Source organism: Malaya genurostris, chromosome 3 (assembly GCF_030247185.1).
Source record: "Malaya genurostris strain Urasoe2022 chromosome 3, Malgen_1.1, whole genome shotgun sequence".
Lineage (NCBI taxonomy): Eukaryota > Metazoa > Arthropoda > Insecta > Diptera > Culicidae > Malaya > Malaya genurostris.
Window position 1 is genome coordinate 28,550,199 of NC_080572.1, and position 16,152 is coordinate 28,566,350.

The following is a 16,152-nucleotide window of genomic DNA, read 5'->3' on the forward strand; positions in this document are numbered from 1 at the left end:
AGTCAAATGAATCGTCGAAGAAGATATTTATGATATAAATGGTTTTGATAACAATACCATTCACTGTTGATAAAATTGAAATCAAAATTACCAGTATTTTTCTCACAATTGAATCGCAACGATGCAAAAAAAAACTGAAAATTTACCCACTTTCCAAAAAAACTTATCATGCGACCATTCATCGGTGCAGAAAGTTCAACGAAAGTCTGCGGAAAATTTTCTTTTTTCTGTATTTAGTGACAGCTAGAAGCAAAGCAGGAAAGAAAAACCTGTTTCAATCCACCTAGTGGTGTAATGATGCCTTTCTCCTATCAATCATACTACCATATATAATACTGTGGTATTCTTCAAAATAATTTTCTCGGTTTGTTTGACCGTCTACTGATAAAGACAATCAATTGGAGAAGATTTGAGCTCGACTTAGAAATTATTTTTTTTGCGATTTTTCGCCCTTTTCAGTGATGGCATAAAATTCTTAACTCACTTTACTCTATATTTCCGGATCCGGGAGTCGAATCCGGATGACATTCAGGAATTACGTATGGGATCACAGGACCTTTCATTTGAACTTAAGTTTGTGAAAATCGGTCGCGCCATCTATGAGAAAAGTTAGAACACATATTTCATTTTCTTTGCACATTTTACCCTATAATTCCAGGACCGGAAATCGGATCCAAATAATATTCAAGAATTTTGTATGGGACCATAAGATCTTTTATTTGAATCTAAGTTTGTGAAAATCGGTGCAGCCATCTCCGAGAAAAGTTAGTGCAAAAAACGTTACATACACACACACTCACATACACACATACACACATACATTTTGTATACTCGACGAACTGAGTCGAGTCGCCCTCCGGGCCTCGGATCAAAAGTCGGTTTTCACAGTGATTGTAAAACCTTTCAATATGAGTAAGGCAAAAAAGAAGTAATGCAAAGTAATCTCCCCACTGACTCTTTATGAACTCATAAATCAGATCAACCTACATTGGCATAATATATGAAAATAGGTAAATGAGGAAGAGCGTCGGCAAGAGCTCCCCTTTTTCCCGCGTGAACTCTATATAATGAACCAAGTTGGTCCGGTCTTATGCAGGATAATGACATTGCCAAGCCACACAATAAGAGAAAAAGTTTTTCTCAGCCAAAAATACTTTTTGGAAATTACTTAATCATGAAAAAGCTTTTTTCTCATTGAAAGTTTTTTTTTCACTCGCTCTAGAAAGCATATCATATAGGTTTTGCTATTTCTCAGTTTTTGTATTTCAATTTCCAGTGTGGTTGAAAATTTGCAGAAAGATGATACTCAGTTTCAGCCTCCGTTTCAGTTTACTAAATTTGCATATAATTTACGCAAATGTGCAAATCGATAGGGTACTGCTTATGCTAATCGCATTGATTTTCAATTTCATGAACTACCAGCAACGACAGTGTTTGTTTTTACAGACATACTACCTTGATCAAAAAGAATTTGTTCAGAAAATTATAAAAATCAGATTATTAATCAAAATCGATATTGTCAGCTTCAAAGTACTTCCCATCAACTGCATCACACTTATGTCAGCGCTTGATCCAATCTTCGAAACATTTATATTCAGTTTTCGGTATGGCCATCTGCGATTTTTCCATAATCTCATCTCGGGTGCTGAAACGCGTTCCATGGAGCGGTTTCTTGAGTCGACCTAATAGGGAACAGTTGCAGGGAGCCTAATTAGGTGAATTCGGTGATTCCTGAATGGTATTCGTTCTGTTTTTAGTCAAATGTTCACGAATAACTATAGCATTGTGAGTGACGGTGCGTTATCGTGGTGCAAGATCCACGAGTTATTTGCCCACAAATCTGGTCTTTTTCGGCGAACTGCTTCACGAAAACATCTCATAACTCCTCTGCCATCCCTCTTATAAAACCCCACCCCCATTCACCGTTTTTAACGCAAAATTCAATGCAAATTCATTGTTGCAAATTCAACTCCATTTTGAAAATTGTGCAAAATCCAGGACACGCACTACCGCAGATGTACTCAATACAGCGTAACTTTTACAAATGTACAGGTTTCAAGCTGAAAATTTGATAGAATATCAATGACAGCTGTGGCAACCAAAAAAAAATTAATCTTGTCGGGAACTTTTTGATCAAGGTAGTATTCACAGTTGCTAAATGTGTGCTAACGTTCAGGACGAGGAAAGTTTATCTCATAAAAACCGGAATTATTGAATTTTTAGACTTTTTTCGACAACAACTTTTTGCTTAAACACTAAACTTAGTACAAATGCCATACGCCGTTCACATCAGAGATGCCAAGTTAAATTTTTAAGCAAATTTTTAAAATGTTATGTTATGGTATAACACTTTTTTCTGTTATCCTCGTAGTTCGTCTCCGTAATTCTTCATATTTCTTAACTAAGTAACTAAAATTTTTAAACTAATTTACTACAATGTGAAATGTGCTTTATTTTACAGCTTTCGAATATTGGTTATTACTGGAATAGTAAGGAAAATGTTTGTGATTTTTACTTGGTTGCTTTTTATTTGCTCTAACCTCTCCGTTTCATTTAGAAAAATGCTTCATATATTTCAAAGTTCAATGATCTGTAGTAATAATTTTTTGTGCCCCCAATATTTCATGGAACTTTCCGCCCCTGCATACATACTTGCATGTACTCCACAAGCAAACATTCGTAACATTGAGTTACTATTTCTACTCTCATAGATTCTAACTAGTGCTCTAGTCATCTCATTAGTAGAGGTAGCATGTTATTTAACCGATTACTCGACTTGAATCAATAAAATGTGATGAAATCGAACACAATAGCTTTGCTTCGGCTCTAAAAAGCAATACCGCAGAAACAGTAGTCCAAAATGGTTTAATACTACTGTTCCAAATTTCATCTTGCTCTTGAAGTCAATCTATTTTAGAATGAAACAACAGATTTCATCCTAACTAATGGTTTTCGTATATGACATGACTAATGGAGCTGAGATAAATGGGGCTACCGTTACCCTCTTTTATCTCTACTATTGGTCGATCGTTAGTCCTAAGCTGGAATGACAGCCTTTATTAGCATTCTTGCGTGCACTTCCTCTTACACTTCACTCACGAATTATCTCACCCACCAGGTCCCCAAAAAAACGACACAACCTCAAAAAATGAACTGGATGAACATCGTTTGGCAGCTATCAGTGATTTTCTCACATGTTCAGTCTATATAATTTTATTCTATTTCACAATTCTCAATCTTCTCATTCCACAGTTTTCATGGTACACAAACCACAAATAAACGTCAAAAGCATACTTGATTCACAGCTCATCTGTTGTCATCGTGTAAAATCCAATTGGGATACGTTCACTTCACTTAATTTCTATACTGGTAGTAAGGGCCGGTAGTAAAATTGTAACGCTAATTGCACCTGATGATCTTTGCAATATCGTCCCAACCATGGGAGGGAAATATTTTTTGCGCAGGAGTTTAATGTGTAAAATGTGTAATTTATAACGGGGCTGGGGTCCACTAGGAGATTGATAGTACCTATTAGCTCTCTCCTGACAGTACCAGCCTAGATGCCGTGTGGAATCTGGCGGAAAAAAAATGAACCAATAATAGATCCACTGGGTTCCTGCTTCCATGTCGTAAAAGGCGACAATTGCGGGAGTTTCTTTTTCCTTCCAGTTATCAGATATTTTCAACGTTTCAAGTCTGATTACTCTTTTTACTGAATTATCTCTTCATTCGACCTATCAATTTCCGTCTAGCGTGCGCAAATCCGTTGATATTAATATTTCAAACAACAAATTATTTTCTCGGTAGCCGGCTGCCCAGATCAACCAATATACCAAATAAATAATTTTATTAAATAATTAAAATAATAAAGCGGAAAAAATAAAGAATCAAGACGCGCGTGAAATCTGCTGACCTTTATATGGTGATTTAAAATGATCTTATAAAAACTGTTTAGAATATGCCAATGCAATGAATCAACTATTTTGTCTTAATCCTATTCACTCGTTTATTTTGTATCACGTTATTTCATTTATAAAAAGGCGGGTGGGTAATGTCAGAGACATAACTGGATGTCGTGAATACGAAAACAACTGACATGTTCCTTAACACTTCCGAATATCAATTGTATGAATTATGCACTCATTCCCCTTTTTCACATTTTTCGCAAAAACAAAGAAAGCTTCACTTGATCTCGATTACTGTGAATTTCACACAGCGAAAAGTGCACAAATCTAAGAAAACTGTTCTTGATTTGCAGTAAACTGAGAATATTTCCCTACGATTTGCAAACAACAAATCCTAATAGTTCTTTAGAAAATTTTTAGAGCCATTAGAACGGCTGATATTGTGCAATGCTCTCCACCGTTGTTTTTTCCCAATGCTAATGACTGGCAGCTGTGATGTAATCGCTCTTGTCGAAAGCGTGCAGACGACACAAAACACATCTGCTCGCAGTGGCGATTGAATCCAAACTGATTGAATTTTTGTTAAGAGATTTCCTTTTATGTGATTTCGTTTGTAGCGGTCCTAACGGCTATAAAAATAGCCGCATACAGAATTTTATTGTCGATTATTTCATTTCGGATTTGCATAATTTATTGAAAGAAACTATCAATATGCTGTAGGGATTTGTTTCTAGCATCCACAAGGACCAAATTGAGGAACTCACTGCGATATTCACCACTTTTCGGAACATTTTTCCCGGACGATTTGTTGTACAGCAGCAGATATATTGTTCTTTTCCTTAGAACGCGTTCTGATTGGCTGGTGTTGACATGGAGCAAATGAGACAGGTTTTTCAATAGTGTACTATTGAAATGCTTCAATGCTTTTGCTATACACGTTTAAATTGAAAAATTTCGATTCTATTGGTAGTTAGATTATATAAATCCTTTCACAGATCACTGAGCTATGAGCTTCAAAAATACGAGAAAGGCAAACGCGCCTTATGAATTATCCTCTTTGATACTCGTTTATACCAAACATTTCAGAAAAGTTTAATTTTGAATTATTTGAGACTATGTCACAAAACTGAAAATTTTATCATAAAATTGTGATCATATTTCCATGTCGGCATGTCGCAAGAATTATGTTGATTCATTAGATACAACAATAGATATTCACGATCAAAACCTTATCACTCTCTCAGAGGGTAAATTTTGAAAAGGCACCCCATAGTAAAGTAGGTCGTATTCACGACAAAAATGGGTTGTATAGAGGTACAGTAAAGTAAATTCCGCTTAATTCTTTAGGAGTATTATTATGGTTTTAAGAAGAACCGAATAGAAGTCTGGAATAGAGAACTGGACCCTGAGTTCAAGACCTAAATTTAGATCCAATAACAGACTCAGAATCCAGTTTCAGTCGCTGCTGGTTCTCGCCTTGATGGCCAGCAAGCGAATGAGAGATGCGACCTGAGCGTTTGAGGTTTTAACCACGCAGAAGGTGCATTCTCCGTCGCTGCTGGTTGATGATTCCACTGCCACGACGTCTGCTTCCATCGAACGCACGAAAAGAAATGATCGATTTTCGACCACGGTTCCCTTTTTATACGCATTCAGTTGAAGATATGTGCCTGACTACCTCAAAATCGTTGTCCTTGCGCGAAAAACCCAAGCGAAAGTAAAGAGTTTTCCGCGTTGTTTTCAAATTTAAAGAAAACTTAATTTTTGAGTTGTTTGTGGTTATCGCACACTGTTCAAAATATTATCCTGAATTCCTGATCATATTTTTGATCAAATGGTGAAAGAATTATGTTGCTACCATTAATACAAGTCGAGATATTCACGATTAAGTTCTGCCCATTCTTCCATGTGGCTAATTTTGAAAAGGCGCCCCATAGTAAAGTAAGTCGTATTCACGACAAAAATAGGTAAGTTTTGATTCTTTAGCGATAGAATTGAAATTTTTTTTTCAATTCCCTCGAAAAAGAGCGGTGAATCAAGACTTCCCGGGACTTCAATATAGGATATTGTTGAAACGTTCACTCGGGAAGTGAGTGAGTTTAGTGGACACTTGTGGAGTGCGCAGTAGTATATACGGCCTCTAGTAACAACAATTGTTGGACTAACATCCTTTCCCATTCCTTAGACGATCTACGTTCGGGCCTGTCCGGCGCCGGTACTGATCAATGAATTATGGGATTACCAGAAGATGGACATTGAAGGAAAATTTACCAGTCCCAGGTTGGATCATCTAGAAATTCCCTGTACAATTTCAGCTAATCCCGATCAGTAACGGAGTAGCAATCAGGGGTGGTCGCTCAAGCTCAAGCTCAAATACTTTTGTCTTTTGTCTTGGCATTACATTCCTTTTGTGGAATTTGGCCTTTCTGTTTCAACAGACTTCGCAGCCGATTCTTAGTGTACAGAACCATTGCATAGCTAGTACTATGGATCCTACTGACACTAAGAATCCTTCCAGGTCGGGGCTCGAATACACCATTCATAATTTGAAATATTTATTGCCCAAGTCTAGAGATAGCTAATAAACGAGACGTATTAAAGTAGTGTATTTTACGTTTGTGTATCGATCCATGCTCTTCTCCAGAAGTGATCGATTGAGCCAACCATATGCATTTTGCTATCAGCACACTTGAAGACATGTTATTTATAATAGGGTAACGATACTCTCATTCATCTCATATACAAAAACCATTAATTAAAGTGAAATCTGCTCTCTCTGTTTGATGCACTGGTTTTGAGATAAGATGAAAATTTGTGCATTCGCTTCGAATTTTTGAGTCGTATTGCAAATAAAATGATTGAAATTTTGAATGTGAAAATTTTCGAGTGAGTTGTATAATGATGCATTAGCAATTCTTATTTAAAACAGTACATAACAATTATTCGACTAATTAACAAAAAATACTAGTATTTCAAACATATATGAAATATATAAAAACCGCCAAGTGGTGTGCGTCTTGTGGCATGTATTCTCGGCAATGTTACTGATGTATTCTTGAAAGAACTGCTTACTGAATTGAAACTGAAAAGTTTGATCGGATTTAAACTAGCATAACATAAAAACCGAAGTAGTTTCGAGCCATCATTATAAGATTTTTGCAGCATCGGTCTTAATGACGGTTTAAATGTTTAACACACTTCTCCTTGTAGTTGCGGATTACTTTTTATTTGGGCCTTTTGTTTGTGAAAATCGGTTGAGTCATCTCGGAGAAAAATGATTGAGTTCCGTTTTGGAGATTTTGCTTGCAATTTCCAATACTTTCGGTACTGCTTTCCGGTATAGCCGAAGTCGGTTTGTATGGCTAGCAACTTACGTGACATATACATTGGAACAGTTTTGAGTCCAATTTAATAGAATTTTTTCCCTTTTTACATACCGCTACCGAATTCCGGGGACCGGTATAGTCGAAGTCGATTCATATAACCAACAACTTACGTGACCTATGCATTGGAACAATTTTTAGTCCAATTTAGAAGAATTTTTCCCTCTGTTCCATCATTGCTCTATACGACGTCTTGACATTTCAAACATTAATCATACTGTAATTCCGGAATCGAAAATCAGATCCGGAAAAAAACATAAATTTTGTAAAAGAATGTAAGACCTGTCAATTGAATCTAAGTTCAGATTTTAACGGTATCTTACACCACTTTACCCTATAACTATGTAAGTTAGTAAATTAAAAAAAAATTGAGTTCATTACAACGTAGTAAATGTTGAATTATAAATAATATCCCAAAAATGCTGCTGCCCCCATTTCCATTTTAAGGATGTCAATGCTGCACCTACTTTACGGAAGGAGTATGAGATCTGGGATTCACTCTAATCAAGTAATACAACGACGAAATAGGATATGTAGCATTTTGTGTGTAATCTTCGAACGAGAGTGAAGAATTACAATAATTTATATATCAGTACACGGTGCTTACCAGCTGCAGGTAACATATAATATGATAATTTATTTAACTATAAAAAATGTAGAACAGAAAACAGAAACCGTTCCAATCCATAGCATAATTGAGAATTTTTTAATGACTAAAATTCGTTATATTATAGTTCAAAACAACAGCTGGACACTAATCTAGTAAAGCAAATGTTTGTGTAATTTTAATTTCGATTCAAACACGAAGCTTCTTATTTGATCGATATACAGAATGCAAATCCATCTCAAATAAAATCTTTCGAAATATACGGACTTGATTGAGGATTGGTGTGCTTATATTTGTTAATTATGTTGTTCAAAGAATCAATAATGAATGAATTCTGTCGTGACGTACTACCCAAATATTTAGCAAGATTTTATACGATGTCTGGGTTATGAGATGTCTTCCTCTGAACGCGGCACCACACAAAACTGCACTTATTTTAATTTCGAGTACCACTGGTCCAAATGTAAACATTAAAATGTTTGGAATTCACTCTCCTTGGCTATAAAATATGCAACAATTTATTTTTTTTTAAACTTTGATAAAATTCTGCGTCGGACACACGTCTATCACGATTTCAATCTCAAATACCTATTTGAACCCACCTGGTTGTGTAATGATTCTTTTCTCATTACCATTAATAAGAGAGAAAGCCAGCTCCATATAAGAAATTTTTATACCATAAAATACCGGAAACAGACAGCCACTAATGGAACAATAAGATATTTTCAGCCATATCTGAGGAATCGGAGTGAGTTCCATTGTGGAGTTTTAAACTAATATTCCCGGTACCGGAAACTATCAATAGCCTAAGTCGGTTCGTTTTACTATCAACTAACAAGACTTTTAGATGGAAATCGCCGAAAACTAAAACCTCATATTTAGAAATACAACATCAGATCAGTCCTCTCGAACTCACACCTACGCATTTCACTCCGCTCACGGATTTCTATGAAAAACATTCTGAAACTCAAATTTAATCCCCATTAAAATTGGAAAATCACTGACAGTTTAAATTAAAATAGAATGAACTACCTTCTTTGCTCGCATTGTTCTTGTAGTTCGATGTATGTTGTTAAGAGGAATATTATTTGAATTGTACATGGATATATGTATATATATATATATATATATATATATATATATATATATATATATATATATATATATATATATATATATATATATATATATATATATATATATATATATATATATATATATATATATATATATATATATATATATAATATATATATATATATATATATATATATATATATATATATATATATATATATATATATATATATATATATATATATATATATATATATATATATATATACATATATATATATATATATATATATATGTGTGTGTATTCTATACGGAGCATTATTAAAAAGCAATCTTCAAACGGAGACAACAATCAACTTGAGTGTTTCAACTTGGACAAACCAATCATCAATCACTTCGAGATCAACATCCCAATTGATTCAATTAGCGAGCAACAACGTCACGTGTATCCATTTAAATCTAATGCGACATTCTCCGGTCCACTCTTCATGTGAGATGAAATTCGCACCACGATGTAATGGACTGACCTCGTCAATCTCCAGTTGAAATCACAATCAACGTTGTAGTAGAAAGGCCTATGTTTATTGCGTTGAGTTTCAGCCTAATCACCAGGACTTCAAGTATTGTTTGCATGTTTACATTAACTACAATGAACTCATTCCTGACCCCAATGAATTGTGTTGCATTTTTTCAGAGTTTCATTTCGTATAGCCACAGTTGTTTGAATTGATCAAAAATATTGCTGCAATAATACACAAACAACGACATTGAAAAATCAAAAATATGTTTATTTTAGATTACTATTTTCGAACACTCATTTAAATCTTGCTTTCGCACCAATCACTCCTAGACCAGAACACTTTGCCACATTCATCCGATTATTTTGCGTTACCAACACTAACGCTAATCTTTGTGGTCGGCTAGCAAACTCATAGGTCAAGTGCAGTTTCAATAATTTCCTGCCACAAAAAAAAAAACCACACCTTCTTTGGTATCCATCTAAACAAACGTATAACGCTCTCACAATGATTGGGGGAAAGTAGGGCAGAATCGGAAGGATTGTTGAAAAAGGATTCAACACTTACATTCACCACTACTGAGATTAAACAGGAATTTCTAATATGGTTTACACTTTAAGAGTTTCGCGTCCGATCGATTCAACGGTTGAAAATAAACTGAACAATTTTAGATGCAAACGCCGGAATATTATTGCGAATATAGTCTCGCGATGCGATACGAAAAGAAAATCTGAGAAATTCTTTCTCGAGGCTGATGGGATGCTGGGCTGAGAGCAGAGCAAAATATCGAGAGAACCGGAGCCGCGTGGTGGTGCTCTCTGTTTTGATTATTTTCGATCGCATGGATAGGCTAGCGGGTTGCGGTTCTTTGTCCAACTTTTCAATGAAAGCGAATGTTTTCCGCAAACAGGGACTCCAATATGCATAGGGACAGTCCGGTTACTGTCCGTTCAATATAACCCGCTTCCGGTTGGAATGACAGCAACAGAGCACAAATGATATGAATTAAACTACCGAACCTAAGGTACCAACATCGGAACTTTCGCGATCATTGATTGCGACCATTGTCGAGTACGGAAGAAAAAAAAACGAGCGTTTACTAAACGAGTAAATAAACCTCTATGTAGAGAGGGTACAGTGCTGTAGTGAGGGTGAGGTGAGTGAGGCGATCGCCTCGGGCACCAACATCTATGGTGCGCCAAAATATGATGGAACCGGTAAAAATTTGTTGCACGATTAGTTTATCAAAATATTAATTTCTTACAATTTTTTTCGGGGAGAAAATATTTCAATTAAATTAGTATTGTACTGATACATGAATCCGATGAGATGCCACCGTAATCATAATCATTTATTTACATGAAAATACAAATCGTATAACCATTTAGAATTTAACAATTATCTTTCATGACGGATCTCGTGCTGCTGCTGGTGTCTACTATAGTGAAATGAGACTAGAGCAGTCTCATTCACTTGGTGGATACTATACTGTATCCCAAGCAGAAATCTACGTGATTCTGTGTAGGATACGAACGAAACTTCAGCAGAAAATCAGTGGTAAGCGAATTTATTTTTGTTCCTACAGTCAGGCAGTTTTAAAGGCTCTCAGTTCGAATGATTCACGGTCGAATCTAGTGATCGCATGTCGAACTAAAATCGAAGACCTCTGTATTCCAAATACTGTTTACTTCTTATAGGTACCCAGCCATTCTGGTATTACTGAAAAAAGAAAGTGTTGATGGCGTAGCTTGCAAACTTGCGTTCAGTCAAAGGCATTTTTATCAGTTTTGAATCTGATGATTTGTATGAATGCGATTACGGTACTTCATAGCATCTAGTGTGTAACTGTTCCGCATTGACTCAACTACGCATCCAGGTATATTGTTCTCTATACATGATTTAATTTGTGTATGGAGATCTTAAATTGAAGGATATTGTATCGTTTCTCACCCAATATCCTAAGGAGCTGCTATCAGAGAGTTCATCGTTCTTCCTGAAGTGAACGAATCCTTTCTGTTTTAACCGTAAAAGACTTTTGGGGTACCAAATTTACTTCTGCTCATACGTATTTCGAATCATTCTGCATTCTCCCAGGAATGCAGAATGGTATCGCTTTTTTAATATCTCTATATCTTCTTGGGAGTTGGAGGTTTCAATAAATGTGCATTTTGGCACTTGTAGATCGTAGATAGACTACTATTCACTGCACAAATATCGCACAGCACGCACGAGACTATTTAAACTGATCCTCTAAACACAATTAAAATTAGTATGGAAACGACTTGCACTCTGTGCGGTCCGTAACACCGTGAAAATACCAACATATACACACAAACGGCATTTTTCAGGAAACTGAGCATTCTGAACGAAATGATCAAAAGTATATTTCGCTTGTATCACGGCGAAAAGATAACGGAACACAACTAATAACTTCTATACGGATACAAATCCATTGTCAGTACCATGTTTTAGAAATCATAAAAATCATGAAACATTATTTCTCATGAGCTTATCAGATCATTAGCAGACTAAGTTGAACTGTTATTGCCACCACGCGAATCAACAAAATCCGCAAAGCAGACGTAAAGTCATTGCAACAATCATGTTGATCCGCGAGGTGGTATTAGCAGTTCAACAAGGAGGGCCGAATTTCATATACCATCCAACTCAGCTAGACGAACTGAGAAAATGTCTGTGTGTCCGTCCGTGTGTGTATGTGTGTATGTATGTAACAAAAATATGCAACCACTTCTCTCGGAGATGGCTGAACCGTTTTTCACAAACTCAGATTCAAATGAAAGGTCTACTGGTCCCATAGCCTGCTATTGAATTTCATCCCGATCCGACTTCCGGTTCCGGAGATATTGTAGGATATGTACCAAAAAATGGAAAAAGTATGCACTCACTTTTTTCAGAAATGGCTGAACCGATTTTCACAAACTTAAATTCTAATGAAAGACCTTATGATCCCATATCCTGCTATTGAATTTTAGCTATTTTATGATCAGTACGACAGAAAAAATAAACGAATGTCAATGAATTAAAATTATTTGAAAAAATATGCAATTTTCACATCCAGTAATGCAGTAATACCGTGTCGGTGGTGTAATTATGTCAATTATAATAATAAAAGTAATAATTCTACTACATATTTTATGCTGCTGATTCATGCTGTTTAGCTTGACTTACATATGCAGAAGTAACAGAAACGCAGGTTAACTTCGTTTGTTTGATTTTGATTAATTGATTTAATCGAAATAGAGCATGCGATAGTAAGTATAGGTTTAACTTGGTTCAAAACTGTCCCAATTTGTAGGTCATATTTGTTTCTGGCAAACGAACCAACTTTGGCTATTCCGGTCATCCGAATCCTGTTTCGAAAGTATTGGAAAGAGTGATGAAAAACTGCAAAAATAATCTACCACACTGTTTTTTAAGATGACCAAATCGATTCTCACAAACTTATAGATTCAAAGGAAAAGTCTTACAGTTTCATACGAAATTCCTTAATTTGCTGTGGATTTCGGTTCCGGAACTATAGGATAAACAGAATTATTAGAGTTTGTCAGATTAAGTCCGAACAAACTTTCCTATTTCTATTCAATGAACAGTTGTTTTTGCGAATTCCACAGAAATATTTTTGATGCGATGAATAATATGAGAAAGGCATCATTACACCACTAGGTGAATTAAAACAGGTTTTTTATCTATTTTTTTAATTCAGAAGTTTCTGAAAATCGTAAATGAAATTCATAGTAACCCAAATAAATTTAATGTGGATAATAGAGATGGTACAAATACCCGAACCCGAACCCGACGAGTATTGATCGGGTACGGGTCCAGAAAAAGATATGTTAGCCGGATTCGGGTCGACAAGGGTGTCGATTTTTTTTCATTTTCAACGGGTACGGGTCAAGTTCGGGTTAGAAAATTTAATCGAGTTTTCGGGGTTTTTAGGGTTTCGGGACTTTTTTCGGGTTTGGTTCGGGTACGCGTAAATATTTTATCGAGTACAGGTTGGGTTCGGGTTTGTAAGCAAAATTTTTCTCGGGTTTGGGTCGGGCACGTGTAAAAGTTTTTTATTTTACGGATCGAGTTCAGGTTTGAAAAAATGCTTACCCGACCATCTCTAGTTGATAGTAGAACAGGTCTATATATTTTTATCTATACATTCGCAAGAAATTAAATTAAATTAAATAGCACTTTTTTTAAATGCACAGAATTGCTCAAAGTCGTAAATGTAATTCTTACTATGGAATTAACTCGAACAGGCACGTTGCCAGAGGGGGGGGGGGGGCTCGAGGGGCCCTGCCCCCTCCAGAAATCAGAAACAGAAACAAAAAAAAAAGTTTAATATGAAGCCAACAGTGTGAAAACTAAATAAAATGGAAATTAAACACCTGGAAAAATAAACGACATTAATAATAATACACTTAATTGTTCTGGATGACTGGAAAAAGAAAGTGAGCTTACCATAGTTGAGCAATATTCTGCAAATTAGATAGATATCCTGCCACTGGATCTCGCACATACTTATTTAGGACTAAAAATACTAGCGCTAGTGCAGTTCATGTTTGGGGGGATCCATTATTATACGCTAGAGAAAAAAACGATTACCCGACAATCGACTGATGTCGTCACGAGTACCTAAAAGAGAGCCTCAATGGGTCGGATAGATCATGATACCGGTTTTCTGGGATTGTCACAGTATACTTTTTTGTACTAAATTGATTAAAGACCGAAATCGCTGTGAAAGGGCCTTACATGAAGCACATGAGCATCGCTACCATAGTTAAAATAAGTTTAATGCTCCAATTACTTGCCCATCCACCTTGTTCGCCTGATTTGGCCTCTTCGAACTGTCATCTATTCCCAAACATTAAGTTATTTCTGAGAAATCGAAGTGAGTTTCGTTTTGGAATTTTAGACCGACACTTCCGCAACCTGATACCGAAACCTGTATTACTAAAGTAAGTTTGTAGGGCTGTCAACTAATATGACCTATGAATTGAAAAGATGCTTTCCGTTTTTTTATAAGGTTTATTGGTTAACCATTTCAAAACCGAGTTACAATAAAATACATAAAATAGTATCTGATATAATGAGAGTGGGATTTTAAAATTTTTGTGAAACCTCCGATGTGTGTTCCTATCTGGGCTTCAATGAAGATGCTTTCCGTTCTCCACGAATCGAAGTAAGGGATCTATTTCGGATCACTTATCAAAATCCATCATAAGTCTTGTGGATTTTTGTGCTCTAGAAATGGATATTTAGAAAGTCTTAAACATGTGGGATTGAAAGTGCATGACAGTAAACGTTAAGAATTGTAATACAATAACCTTCTCTCGGTCATAGTCACAATTTTTATTTAAATTCCTAATGATGATAGTTCCAGTGTAAAAGTTTAAGGTGTGAGTTAAAAACGCCGGAAATTATCTACTTAAGCAATCTTCAGTAACATAATTTTTTTTATTCTGTGCCCCTCCCGAAACCAAATTCGAAGTACGAACCTGAACCCGAATAAATTTAATGTTGATAGAGATAATACAGATAAACATGATACAGATGTACAGAAAAAGATATGTTTGTCGCGTTCCTGTCGGGCACGGGTACCGATTTTTCATTTTCAACGGGAATGGGTCGGGTTCGGATTAAAAATTTAATCGGGTTTTCGAGGTTTTCAGGGTTTCGGAAATTTTCTCGGGTTTTGGTTAGGTTCGGGTTCGAAAAAAATGCTTACCCGATTATCTCTAGTTGATGATAGAACAGGTTTTAAAACTTTCTTGAATTTGGAATCATGTTGAAATAGATTTAAAGCAGGTTTACACTGATTTTTAATTTTGCGTCATAAACCTTATAAAGAATTGTCCGTTAGACTGCACGTGGAAGGTGATCCCCGATCCCCACGGTAGCGATCATCTACCTATCGTGATTTCAATCGCCTATGGATTAAGACCATCGGAGACAATCAATGTTTCGTATGACCTCACGCGAAATATTGATTGGAAATGCTACGCAAATTCGATATCTGAGAAACTAGAAACAACACAAGAATATCCTCCGGAGGAAGAGTACATGTTTTTGGCTGGCTTGATTCTCGACACCGCGATTCAAGACGAAACGTGCACCCGACGCGAAAACTAACATCCGTCCCTCCGACCCGTGGTGGGACAGAAAGTGTTCAGAATTATGCGCGGAGAGAGCTTCATCATTTATCGAGTTTAGGAAAAACGGAACACTTGATAATTTTAGAAACTACGCAGCATTAGACGCTAAAATGATAAGCTTGATAAAAGCGAAGAAAAGCGGTTATTGGTGTCGATTCGTAGACGGATATCGGAATAACTTTATGTATAATCTATTGTCCGAGAAATACATGTATTTCGCGCATAGTGATTTGTCGATAATACGATTCAGTTACATGGGTCTTCCTCAGGGCTCATGCTTAAGCCCCCATTAATACAATTTTTACGTAAACAACATTGATGAATGTTCAATACATCTTGTACGCTAAGACAACTTGTCGACGACAGCGTTGCGTCTATTATAGGACCCTAAGCTGCAGATCTCCAAGGACCATTGCAGGATACCCTCGACAACTTGTCGACATGGGCTCTTCAAATGGGTATCGAGTCCCTACGGAAAAAACCTGAGCTGGTTGT

The 16,152-nt window shown here is 36.1% G+C and overlaps 1 protein-coding gene across 5 annotated transcripts in view; it reads right to left on the bottom strand.

The window, feature by feature from the left end:
• Positions 1–10,189, bottom strand: part of LOC131438663 (spondin-1) — a 68,482-nt gene extending 58,293 nt beyond the window's left edge. The window contains exons 1-2 of one of the 5 annotated variants that reach the window (XM_058608824.1): positions 9,956–10,142; positions 9,500–9,714 (exon numbers count right to left, since the gene is read on the bottom strand). The gene's annotated coding sequence lies outside the window, so the exon portion shown is untranslated. Of the gene's footprint in view, positions 1–9,499; positions 9,715–9,955 lie in introns of all 5 variants that reach the window. The other 4 variants (XM_058608823.1, XM_058608820.1, XM_058608821.1 and 1 more) reach the window with 4 other exon arrangements.
• Positions 10,190–16,152: the final 5,963 nt, after the last annotated feature.